The sequence below is a fragment of the Camellia sinensis genome, chromosome 9 (genome assembly GCF_055761805.1).
Source record: "Camellia sinensis isolate YWXY chromosome 9, ASM5576180v1, whole genome shotgun sequence".
Taxonomy (NCBI): domain Eukaryota; kingdom Viridiplantae; phylum Streptophyta; class Magnoliopsida; order Ericales; family Theaceae; genus Camellia; species Camellia sinensis.
Window position 1 is genome coordinate 65,030,504 of NC_138969.1, and position 13,723 is coordinate 65,044,226.

A 13,723-nucleotide genomic window follows, 5' to 3' on the forward strand; every position below is an offset into this window, starting at 1 on the left:
TATAAATAATATATGTTGCATATATAATCATATGGTGTTATAGAGGTGTAGTGGAAAGAGTGTGTTGTATAAGGTTTATGGTGTGAGAGGGTTGATGGTTCGAATCTCCACAAGAGCAAATGAGAAGCTAGTGAGTGTAATATTTTTTTTTTCACATTTAAATGTTATTAATCACATTTAAAAGGTGTGATCTAAATGCTTTTTTTTTTTCACATCTAAATGTTATTAATCACACTTAAAAGGTGTGATCTAAGTGTTATTAATCACACTTAAAATGTGTGATCTAAATATTTTTAATCACACTTAAAAGGTGTAATTTAAATGTTATTAATCACACTTAAAAAGTGTGATCTAAATATTTTTAATTACACTTAAAATGTGTGATCTAAATGTTATTAAGCACACTTAAAAGGTATGATTAAAAATGACCCCTTCTAATCACACTCCCAAAGATCACACTTTAATAAAACTTAAAAGGTGTGATTAAATAACATACATCACACAAAAAAAGTGTAATCTTTATCTGTTTTTGTAATAGAACAATCAACCTTGGATCAAAGTTGGGCCTCTTCAACTATAAAAAATACATCTCCAGAATGAAGGCACAAAATTTCAAATTTCAATTTTCAAGTCCCGTGGTGGGATAGATCCATAACCCCGTGGTAGGACACATCCACAGCTTCACTTTGACAGAAGGGTATGTCAGACCCAATGACCGGGAAGCGTGAAAATTTCAAATTTCAATTTTCAATCCCCGTGGTGGGATAGATCCGTGCCCCGTGGTGGGATTGATCTAACCCAATCATGATTGGTTCCAAGTTTTTAAACCTAGAACCAAATCAATCATGCACTAGAACTCATCCAACCCAATGTAACTTGGGTTGGTTATGTTTGAAACTACGGTTCTACTATATTAAAAAAAAGTAAAATCAATCAATAATAAATAATTAAAAGGAACAAATCTTTTAACATTTAAACATAACACAAACAAAAAGCAAAATATTGTTGAATGCAAACTAATACAAATTAAATCTAACTCAAGTTTAAATATAACCAATTCAAATTAAATCCATTAATACAACTAATGCAAATTAAATCAATTGCAAAATCTAATTGAAACTTCTAGTACTTCCTTCGTTTACCTAATAATTTTTCACATAGTACTTTCTTCGTTCACCTAATAATCCTTGTATGTAAAAAATTATTAGGTATAATCAAATCCATTATAATAGAGTAATTAGGTGAAGATATGCCAATATAAATAAAATTTTAAAATATATATATAAATAGGTTCGGTTTTCGGGTTGGTTTAATTTAGGCAAGGCCTAAACAAAGAACCAACTCAGTCCTATTAATTTGATGATTTGAAAACCCAGAATCAAACTAATACACTCAAAAACCAACCCAAAAAGATCGATTTGATTAGATTCTTCAATTCATCGCCATATAAAGGGCTCAACAAAATGGTAATTTGGTACATAAAATTCTCTATTTCTTTCAATTTTTCTCTCTCTAAATGGTGTGATTAATTCTCTTTTCTTACTTTTTGTATGTTTCTTATGTTTTGCTCTATGAACATGACCGGCCCTGTTTTTTTGAGGCTTAAGACAAACTCAAAAAATAGAGTCTGAACTCTCATATATATTGGTAAAATAATAAAAAAAATTAATTTATTTTTATTTTTTACTTGTACTTTCTATAAATTTATTGCATATGGTACACATAATTATTGACGTAAATCATAATTATTGAGATAAATTTTGAACATTTTTTATTGTTAACATTATTAATTTATTCTCATTTTTTTGTCCTGATGTAATAAATTAAATTGTAAAATTTCATTAACTTCAACTTAAAAAAATTATTCCTCTAGAAGCCATTGTAACTTGTATAGTCAAACAATATTCTATAAATAATTCATACATTTGACAAACAACCATCCATTATTTTTGAATAATGGACCAATCCATTTTTTTTAAAAAAAAATCTTCATTTTTAAACTATTGATACTATAATGCAGTGTTTGGTTCACTGAAATTGGATTAAATTGAATGGAATGGCCATTCCTTAGTCTCTTTGTAAAATTACTATTCCCCCACAATGATGAATGATGATTTCGTTTAAAATCTTTAATAGTAAATCAAACGTAAAAATGGATATTATGATGAAATGATTACTCTATTCAACTTTATTTTAATAACCAAATTTGACTTAAGGGGAATTTTTTTTTAAAGTCCCTGATATTAAGATTTTATAAAATAAAGGACATATAATATTTTCATAGTAATTAAGGTCCCTCAACATTTCTATAGAGAAAATTCGATTTAGAAAAATTTTGCTCAACTTAGTGAAATTTAGCCCTGACTTAGAGATATTTCAATTTTCACAGAAAAATTTATCTGATTTGATAGAGAAATTTCAAAATTTATCTGTGATCGTACTAGAGAAATTTTTGAAATTTCTCTGAGTCAGAGCCGAAATTTCTCTGAGTCGGGTGAAATTTCTCTGAGTCGAATTTTATCTGTGAAAATGTTGAGGGACCTTAGCTAATACACAAAAACATCTTGGATCTCTCCTACTACACAAAGTTGGAGATGGATGTTTCACTAGTTTTCCCTTAACTTAAAACCGAAATAATTAAGAGGAAATATCATTTTGCCCTCCAAACTATTACGCATTTTTCAATATGGCACCTAAACTTTGCGTTATTTTAATTTGACCCCAAAACTTTTTAAATTTGATTAATTTATCCCCCGCCTTCTGTTTCCTTCCACAATCAAACGGAACTTACTGATGTGGCACTAAATTTAATTTGGAACTTCATTTTATCCCCCAAATTGTACCATAAAAATCAATTAACTCCCCAAATATAAAAAAAAATTAAATTTAAATGAAATAAATAATATACTTTGCAAAAATATAAAAATCCTCATTTAGAATTATCTCAAGTCTATCCTTAAGAAATTAATTGAGCCAAAAATTTCTTGGCTACTCTATGTGTGCACGTGTCACGCCCCACTTTTTATTACTCGAAATCATTACCAAATTCATTAACTTAATTCAATTTCAAGGATAACATGCGGAAATAATTCATACATGCGATCCGTAGAAGTGATTAACAATACTCTCATTCGTATGCAAAGTAAATATTACATGAACATACTTAATAAATTGCCCTTGGGCTTACATCACTTAAGGTACAAGAAGAAGGGTGTAACCCTTTTTACAACAATGGCATTCCGCCAACATAACTGAGGCCCCGTGGCCAGTAAATAAGTATATCCAATCTTGCAGCTCAACCTGCTTAATACCTGAAAAAGATTCAACAACGTGGGATGAACATATAGTCCAGTAGGGATCTCAACATGGCCCTCAACAATATCAACATACAGATAGCTATGATCATGAATGCTCAATCTCATACTAAAATAGTAATGTGACAGTTTATACAAAATATACATAGGTAAGAACTTTTCTTGAAAACAATCATTTCAATTAACACCATAGGCGATTCATCTTTCCCTTTCTTTTCATTAATCCCTGTTCTCAATCTTTCATAACATTAACAATACCTTAGGAAATAAATTCACTAAGCCCATTACTCTCTTTCGTTCTCCAAACATACACAGATAACCCTTCTCAAAATTCATAATTTCTTTTAAAGAAAATCCGTATCCTTCACACTTTCCAAAAGACAAAGATGACATTTTGGCTTCTTCCCGATACAATCAACTCTATATATGCATTGTTATAAATAGAGATAACAACTCACCGACATGCGTAAGATAAACCAATGAGGCAACTCGGCCCTCCAAAACCATAATCAACATAATCCATGGTATTTCCCAAAACACGGAAACATCAACAACAAAACTTTGCTCTACTAGCTATGTGCATAGTAAGCCAAAGATACACTTCTCACAACAACATGCCAGTTTACCAGGCGCTAGCTGGAAGGGTGTGGTACCTTAGATTCTCAGCGCATTCAGTTCTCCAGGCGCTAGCTGGAAGGTAACGGTACCTCTGATTATCAGCGCAGGTTATAACACCAACAATCGAAATGCAACAGGGCATAACCAACATGTACAACATATATACATAAACCATCCAGATACAAACAATGTGTTAAGGTATATGAACACATAGGTGTGTGGAGTCCATCCCCTATCTTCTCACACACACTGGAGTACAACCCCTCTCTCCTCCCTAACAAGTATACATATATAATGCATCTCAATATTTCATCACATAAGATGTTCAATCAACAATGGTGTAATGCATACACGACAATTTAACACAACCATGTCATCCTCCACCGATGACCAAGGACAAAACCTTTAGATGCAAATATTTAGTACATCTATTAAAAACTCAATTACTATGAGACCACAAACCCGACAACAACATTAACATGGTAGTTCAAGATACAATTCCACACATGTGTGTGTTCAACACTCATGAAACAACAATTCAATTTTCATACGTTTTTCAAAGTACCTTTCCCATTCACAAAACAAGTTCCACATTCTTTTTGTTTTCACAAAATCAACTCCGTCCCTTTTGTTGTTACAAAACCAAATTCATTGCTTTGTTTTACAAACCACTTCTATCGATAATAAAGTCATAACTCATATTAGTCCACTACATTCATTTCAAATCATTCCAAAGCCAAAGTTAATCCCTTAGGCATTAACACCTTCACACAACCCACATCAACACTAGAGATTTACAATATAGATTCACTACCCTCCATTTTAATTTATCAATCAATAGATGATTTAGGGTTTTTTCCTCTATCAACTACAACATGCTAATTTACACTCCAATTAGCCCAAAACAACCATCAATGACCACATAACCATTTTCCAACACCCAACCCTAGGTTCCTTCTCATGATTTTCATGCAATACAAAATTACCATATGTCTATCTATAGACGCAGTATTGAAAAAGAACAAGGAGAATCCCTACCTCAAATGGAGAACTCAAATGGAGAAGATGACCCGAAATCAAAGTGCTCCAAATCCCAAATTTCTTGGATCACAACGAAGCCCTCGACGATCAACACATTTCTTGCAAAGGCCCAAGGTAGGGAAAACACTCTAGCTAGGTCAATCCTAAGAGAGAAGTTAGGTTTTAGAGTGAGGTGCTCTCTAATGGCTTTTTCAGAAAAGTAAGAGAGAGAAAAGAAATCAAAAGTGATTTAAAAAGCTGAATCTCGGTGTGTTATACAGGTCGCCCCGCTCGAGCGTGGAAACCCCCGCTCGAGCCTCACTCACAGACTCCCGCTCGAGCGCCAAAAACCCCGCTCGAGCGGCGGATACAACCAACCAGAAGTTTTGTAGAACAGGCCCCTGCTCGAGCGTCTAACTCCCCGCTCGAGCGTCTCACACAAACTCCCGCTCGAGCGTCAAACCTCACGCTCGAGCATCCAACACTACAGAGGAAATACTGGGAAGGTGATTTTCCCGCTCGAGCGCCGAAACCCCCGCTCGAGCGGAGAGGTCAAAAACTGGGCAAAGATTCTAGGTTTTAGAACACAACCGACTTACTCCCAACAAGACCAACACAACCCAAAACTCTAAGATAAAGAGTAAGGGACAGAAAAGAGGATAAGACCACAACGAATCTACGGAACCGAGTCCAGATTACAGTTAAACAACAACAGGGGATACCGGGATCACTATAGCACGCCCCAATTGTAATTAGTTTATTCTCCAAATTAATTGCAATAGAATTGATCGACTAACAGTAATTTCAAAATTGAGTGGGTAAAAAAAAATTAAAATTCAATTACTGTCTAAATAATATTCAACAGGACTAACACTCAGTTTTTTTATTTAAAATTTAATTTTTTCATTTTTGAAATAAAAATTATTAATTAAATATCTAGTTTTTTTTTTTTAATATTTGGAGGGCTAATTGATTTTTAAGATATAGTTTAATCATAACGATTCTATCTATTTTCCAAAAAATTAAAGGGACTCAGTATATTATTTTTAAAAAAATTCAAATCAATGATAAAATAATATTCACTGGTACTGACAGCATTCCTTTAATCATGTTTTGAAATAAAGCTCTTAGTGGATCTCTTGTTGCTCCTTGTTCTATTCCAAATATGAGTGAACAAATAATGTTGAATGTGAGGGTCTTCATCAAAGGCGTCACCTATATTATCAACAAATTGTGTCGTACTATTAATGCAAGGAGGAAAAATTAATAGATTAACATGTCTAAGGTCCAATGGAAATTGTCATTTCTCCATGTGTATATGTGGTTGGTTTTGTAGATTCTTAAATAGCTACTAGCCAAACAAGAACCTCATGTGCGTCTCTTGTTCCACTTGTGACATCATGATTTGCTTTTGTAAAGAAAGAACCATCTTCATCCATCTTCCCAACATACTCCTTTAATGCTTCAAGCTTCAAAAAGGATACAAGTGCTCCCCTTATTCGCTTGTGATCTTCCCCACTCAACGCCAATATATTGTTCTCACCACAGACTCTCCTCATTGATGTTGGTTGCTGGTTGGAAAATGTCTTGCTGTCTCACGTGTATATAAATTTGTTTGCAGCCTGTCCATGGAGAAAAACTATAGGAGTTCCAAAGAGGCTGAGTTTGGAAATGGGACTATACTTTCTTATTCTTTCATGGAACCATGCCTCACCGTTGTTTGCTCACATGGCATGTAGAAGGCTGAGGCTATGACCTATGATTGGTAATCCCATGGAACCTGGTGGGAGCTTGTTAGAAGTTTTCTTGGTAAGGAAGAGGAATATAGGAATAAGTAAAAGTAGCAAACTCAGATAGTTAACAAATTCCATGGCTCAGAGAGAGAGAGTGGTATATTGGTGGAGGACTATACTTATATGGGGGATTTTGAGGTGATAATATTTATATATATATATATATAGAGAGAGAGAGAGAGAGAGAGAGAGAGAGATTGGCCCTTGTTATCTTTGTAGTTACAATCTTGCTTTGTCATTTTCTTTTTGTAGATACTTGTCTTTGTAGTTATAATCTTGCTTGTCATTTTCTTTTTGTTTTCTTTAGTTGATGATGTTGATATGAATAGATGTTGTCAATATTTGTTAGGCATATAAGCTCTATAATGGAGTTCCTTGGACATTTCCATAGTGATTAAAGCACTGCCTTCTAAAAAGGACATGCAATGTTTTCATGGGTGGCAAATGACAATAAAGACACATTATCTTTTTATGTCTGACGAGACGACAATTATTGTCGTATGAAATTTTTTCCCTCGCATCATCTCCCCATTTCACATCATCACTTTTCACCTCTCACTACTTTTCCTCTTCCCGTCATTTCTCTCTCTCACCGTTTTTTACACCGATAATTTTGATAATATAGGAATTGATGATAAAATGATGTTCATCTTGGTCTTGTGGATTTTTTACTAAAAAATGGGTTTTTCAAATTTTTTTTGGGGTGCTTAATACATCCTTAAGCAATTGAAACTTCTTTCTAGTTTTTGTCTTGGAGTCTTTGAAATTTAGTAAGGCTTGTTTAGGTCATAGGATGAGAAATAGGCTTTTTTCCCTTGAAAATGTGAAGTCCTCGGGACATTTTGTCAAGGGAAAAAAAAATTGTGAGTCTTAAGATTTTTACTTGGTCGTTTTATAATTCAATTCTCCATTCACTAACAGTGAGCGATTATAGGTGGTTTTTCATTCTATACTGTTGGTCCAAACTAGAAACTTCATCTAGGTTTTGAAGTTTTAAAAAACCTTTCTTAGTTGTGGTCTGAATAGAAAGGAGAAAGACAAACGATGGGGGGTGATAAGTGTTTTTGTAATCAGCAATCCCTTTTAACAAAACTTCTTTCAGCTATAATTTTATTCGCTCTTTTATTTCAATGAGGCTATGAGTGTTTAGATGCGAATCCAACCCGAATTGTGCCTATACATAGGAGTTTGTGATCTTGAGGCTTTCATGTTTGTCACTTCGTTGACTATCTTGAGGCTTTCATGTTTGTCACTTCGTTGACTATGTACGAGGATCGAGCTGTTTAAGCAAAAACCAAAAATGCAGTCGAAGTTGTTCGATCGCTTGAGCGGTCATTTGTGCGCTCGAGCAAAGAAAAGGATCATCTAGTACTTTTGCAGAGCTCCTGAACTTTTGGGAAGAAAGTTTTACCACTTGAGCGGTGAAAGTTGCGCTCGAGCGGTCAACCTATATGTTTTGCCCTGCCTTTGCTCATATCGTTCGAGCAGTCTGCGCGATCCTATTTTCTATAAAGTGTGCCATTCGATGTTTTTACGGTTCGAGCCATCCAGATTTTCAGAGAGGAAGAAAAAACAAAGTGTTTTATGTTCAAGGGTGCTTTATGAGTGTTTCCTTGATGATTTAAGAGTGATCAATGGATCCATGAACTTGATATCAACATCATCAAGGTGTTTGTTTGGTTTCTTTCATTCACACGAGAGAGAGTTGTTCTTTGGTGGATTCCAAAGAATTTGAGCCTGAAACGTTGGTGGATTCCGGAGTGGCTCATTGTTGTGGATTTGGCATCAACGTTGTGGATTTAACGTTGGGCAAGACAATTCCGAGGTAAAGATGGTGGTGGAACAGGCACATTGGGGTCGGTTCAATTCGGGCATGGATTCGCTAGGTAATTGAGGGTACGCTTATGTAATTCTTTTTTGTCTTCTTAGTGGATTGTTTTGTCGTTTTGGCCCGTAATTTTTTAATCAGAATTGGAGACACTCTAATTGTGTTTTTTTCCATGTTAAATTGTTGTGTCGATTTGTTTTTGAATGTTTGATTGGAATTGTTATTGCGTTGTTTAAAATTGAAACATAATCACAAATCAATATCTCAAGGATTTTAGATTTTTCAGTGGGGAGAGAGAGAGAGAGAGAGAAACTGTTGAAAAAGAGAGATGATGAAGAGAGAACAAGTGGAGAGAGAGTAAAAGGTGAATGATGGTTGAGCTAAGCCCTGGAGGAGTAACCAATAAGAGGAAAGGGTCTTAATTTATATTTGAACAGATGCATCACACACAAGTTAAAACAAAAAGTATCATGGTATCTCATCCATCCCTAAAATGGAACTTTCATGATGGAGCAAGAACTAGCATGAAAATCAATCTAGACCTAAAGCAGAGTCGAGGGCTCTTGCTATTGACAGGAATGAACCTACTTCTCGAGACTAGATATGCAGCTTGTTGGTTGCATTGAGTATGTCGTGGTTGGTTAGGCTTAGTTTACTTTGTAATGAATGCAAACAAAAATAGGCGGCCTTTATGCTAAACAAGGGGAACTGGAGATTTCCTTGGTACTTTAGTGCTATGACAATAGTTGTTGTACTATTAAACAAAAATAGTTGTTGTACTATTAAGATTAAGTGGCTGTACAATAGAATGTCGTTGGCCTTGACCTTAGCTAAGTTTTCAAAGTTGAACAACCCCTTTATAGAATTTGAACATCATGGCATGTCAACCAAAAATACAACCCTGTCAAAGATATGTATCCTTCCTTCCTATGAGTGGAAATCCAATCCCGTTGTGTCTTTTTTGCATGAAAAGCATCCAGCAGATAATATATAAGTATAGATATAAACTTTGTGCCTTTTTTTTTGACCCATTTGTGAAAGTGCATAGTTTCTCCTCCTAAAATGGGGCATCACTTGTACTACTCTACTAAATCAAGAGAAGTGCATTTTAATAGTAGAGCTACAAGAAATTTATTTCTTTAACTTAACCGAGGATGGTTGCCGATAGAATGACCGTGAGATTGGTGGAATGCAAATTCCAGACAAGTATCTAGTTGTTGTCATCTAGAGTAGTATAGGTTCTAAACAATGTGTTGGGCATAGTTATTGCATAGGTGGACTCTCCAGGTTCCCCGACATAAGCTCACTTCAAATGAACCACAATCTCCTCTTTCTCCTCAACCACCCCTTACAACTCTAGCAACAATTCATTTTTGTACTCTTGAGTTATTAGTAGTCAATCACATTCCAATAGAGAGCAAATGGCCTAATATTTTTACTATAGATCACTAAGATGCATGAAAACAAATATACGACATTGTTAACGAGAAATTATTTTGGACAAAAGCTCCACTGCAATGCAAAAAGTAAAATTACACAAGAGTACACTTTTCCCCTTTGTTCTCTCTTAATATATTTAGCACACATTAGACCTTTATTTAGAGTAACAGTTTCGATATTGCAAAGTAAGACAATTATTTGGAAACATATGCCTGCACAAAAATAATATCCAAGTAAGGTAGACATAATCATAGGGTAGGAGCTCATTTTGATATTTCGTCTATATTTCCTGTCACTACATTTATGGATCCATGTATCCCATTGTATTTGTCAAATTTTCAATGTATTTCTTTTGGTGAATCACATAACTGAACTGACACCCAACTAGCTCCACCAATAATTTAGCAACTTTTCATCTAGCAGAAATTAGAATATCTGAAGACAAATATTGAATGAGCAACATTTGAAAATTGTTGAGAGTATTATTGTTATTAAAAACAAGAAAAACTTGTGTCTAGATCAATTTCTTACACTTGAAACCTTTGGATTGAATTTTTTATTTATTTATTTTTTTGATTGGCGCCGGGTTTGATATAATTGTATAATGATAAACTATTCTATGGGATTAGTTTTGTTGATTTAATAAGGCCTTGCTGCCTTGATTTTCAAGTTTCATATTATTGTATGCTAAAGGTCACTTTTTAAAGAAAAAGAGGATCTTTCAGCCCTTTTTGCGATAAGAGTAAACAAAACTAGGAGTGCAACTATATGATCTTGTCCTTTCTGTACTATTCTTGTAGAACTTATAATACTTGTCTCATATAGCAAAAAGGTGTTTGAAAAGTCTTGTGTGTTTTGTTTTAGTTTGACAAATTGAGGAACACTACTGGAAGCTTGTGGCATACATGAACTGTATTATGGAGAATGTCTACACCTACAATTTGGTATGAGCGTACTTTGACATTGAAGTTATACTAAGTTAAAATGTGTTTTTGTTTCTGAAAATAATTTGGGTAAATTTTTACTTGTCATGCATAAATTCTTATTTATGTTATGTGATTCAATACTTGCATAAAACATATGTACTTATTCTCCAACACGAACCGAACAATGCAATTGAAACCAATTTGACAGAAGTGTTATGGAAGAATTTGTACTATTGTGCTGCTAGAATCTCATTATTTTGGAGATTTATCATTTTCTTGATTTTTAATTTTATCTATTTACTAATGTATTTTTGTTTAGAAGTAATTATTTTGTCATGTGTATATTGAAAGCTGAATTTGTTTTTCTTTTTTCTTTTCCTTTTGCTCAGAGGGTTTCTTGCACTAGGCAAGTGAGTTGTGCTTTTTCCACTCTAGTAGCCCCCTTGATCACCTTTAGATCATCTTTAGATGATTTTTCTTGGAAGAAAGAATATGAATCCTATAAAAAATAGGATTTCAAGGTTAATACAGTTTTGTTGTTTGTTTGGATTAGTAAAAAATTTCTCCATGAAAAATTGTTCAATTTTAAATAATGTGGAACCATATTTTTACACTTGAATGCTTGAGAAATATGAGATTTTTTGGAGTGTGAGAGTGGTATTCTCACATTGGGAAGGTAGCCAAAATTATGTTATATATTTTGTATTTGAACTCACTCAAACAACATAATCAAGGAGAACAAAGATAAAATTCTAATTTTACCTCTATTTCTACTATTTGATAATAGTTTTGCCAACTAGCTAAGATGGATTTCTTATAAATAAATAAAGGGTAATGCTATTTTTTTTCCTGAGATAGCGTTAGTATGTTAGTATAGTTAGATTACAACTGAAGGCCCGCCGTTGTTCCATCAACTCGAACCTGACCTCCCACTCACTACACCCTAAGGTGTAGCTACTAGACCATTGAGCCACACCCTAATGTCTGAGTAATGCTATGTTAACAAATATTTTTTTGAAGTTTCCTTCATATTAGTTCATTGGATTCCATTTGGTATATTGAAATTTTATTAGTACATATCATATTAGTTTGGGACAAAAGTTCATTTGTATAGCATTTTCATGAATAAACACTTTAAAAATAGCTGGTATCTCCTTTAATCTTCCAACAATTCTTTTTTGTTTGGATCCGTTTGCATGGTCTGCATAATGAGGTAGCTTTCTCTAAACCACAAACCTCAAATTGGCATTATCATGTGGAATTTTTTTTCTGGTTCGTACTTTTTCTATTTTTTCCTATTTTCTAAAACATTTTTTGAAATCATTTATTTCCTCAAAATTCATGTGCCATGAAGCAAGATGGAATCGTATAGGGGGAAAGTAGATGAGTCAATCATTTTTCCTCTAAATAGTTCATATATGTAAACAAACACAGAACCTTGAAAAAAAAAAAATTCAACAACATTACAGAGGTTTTATATGATGCATAAAATATACTCACACCCCATCGGTGGCCATACATGTTATGACCATTAGCCACTATATATTCTGCTTTACAGTGGAACTTAGTGGCTCATGCAGATCATTCAGTTAGCTTTGCATTATGAATAGAATAATCCATTAATGGACTACATTTAGCGCTATTAACATATTTATTACTTAGTAAAAATTCTGACCAAAAAAAAAAAAAAAGGAAGCAAGAATTTTAAGCGTACCTCTCTTTTTGTCAACAATTATACAAATGAAAAGTAGATGTGGAAAGTTTTGATGATAATTTGGATGAATCTTAGGGTTAACATTGTTCAAATCAAAATAATAGGAATCAAAGTGAAATTTTGGTCAAAAGGGAGTTAATAATCTCCCAAATGAAATATTAATGAAGATAAGAACAATAAGTTGGAAGGCAAGTGGGTTGTCTATAAATAAACCTTATTTTGCAGTCCTTTTTTGTATGCAATTTCATGAGTTCAATGGCATGATGTTTGATTCTTTCTAGGGATAAAAGGTGACAAAGAACATATACCGACTCCTTTTTCTCTATTTTTCTTTTCCTTTTGATAATCTTTCATTTTCTTGAGAAAAATGTAGTACCCTTCGCTCAACTCACTACAACTATGTTTTCATATTTATTGAGAAAGCCAATAAGTCCCTCAAATTGAAAAGTACTAACGAACTTACACCAAAAAATAGAAGGAAACACACACACACACACACTCTCTCTCTCTCTCTCTCTCTCTCTCTCTCTCTCTCTCTCTCTCACACACACACACACACATTAATGAACTTTGCAGCCCTTGCATGCAAATTCATTGGCCATGGCTAACATTTAAGAATTACTACTATGATAGTATTAGGTTGAATAAGTAATACCAAATGCTCACATTTGTTTACCACTGGGTTATTACATCAATACAAATTGCTCATGTTTGTATTGCACTAGTTCGTCAGGATTAATATATGAAATTTCATATAAGACCTCATTACATAAAAGTTGATTTTATTGTTTATATATTGCAGAGGCAAAATTGTCTTTTACCACACATTCTCATGGGACAAATTCATCCCATGGTATTCCTAATTCGCCCATTTTTGGGAATTTATTGTTTAACGGGATTGTTTATCCATGACTTTTTTTTCCTTGTTCTTTTTTTTTGGGTGTGCAGCTAAACATGAATTATGCGGAACTTATCAAATAACCAATCCAATCCCAACTCCTACTAGGGTTATCAAATAAGACCTGAATGTTGGTAGATCCCAAGTACGTCTTTGCATTGCAAATAGGAAT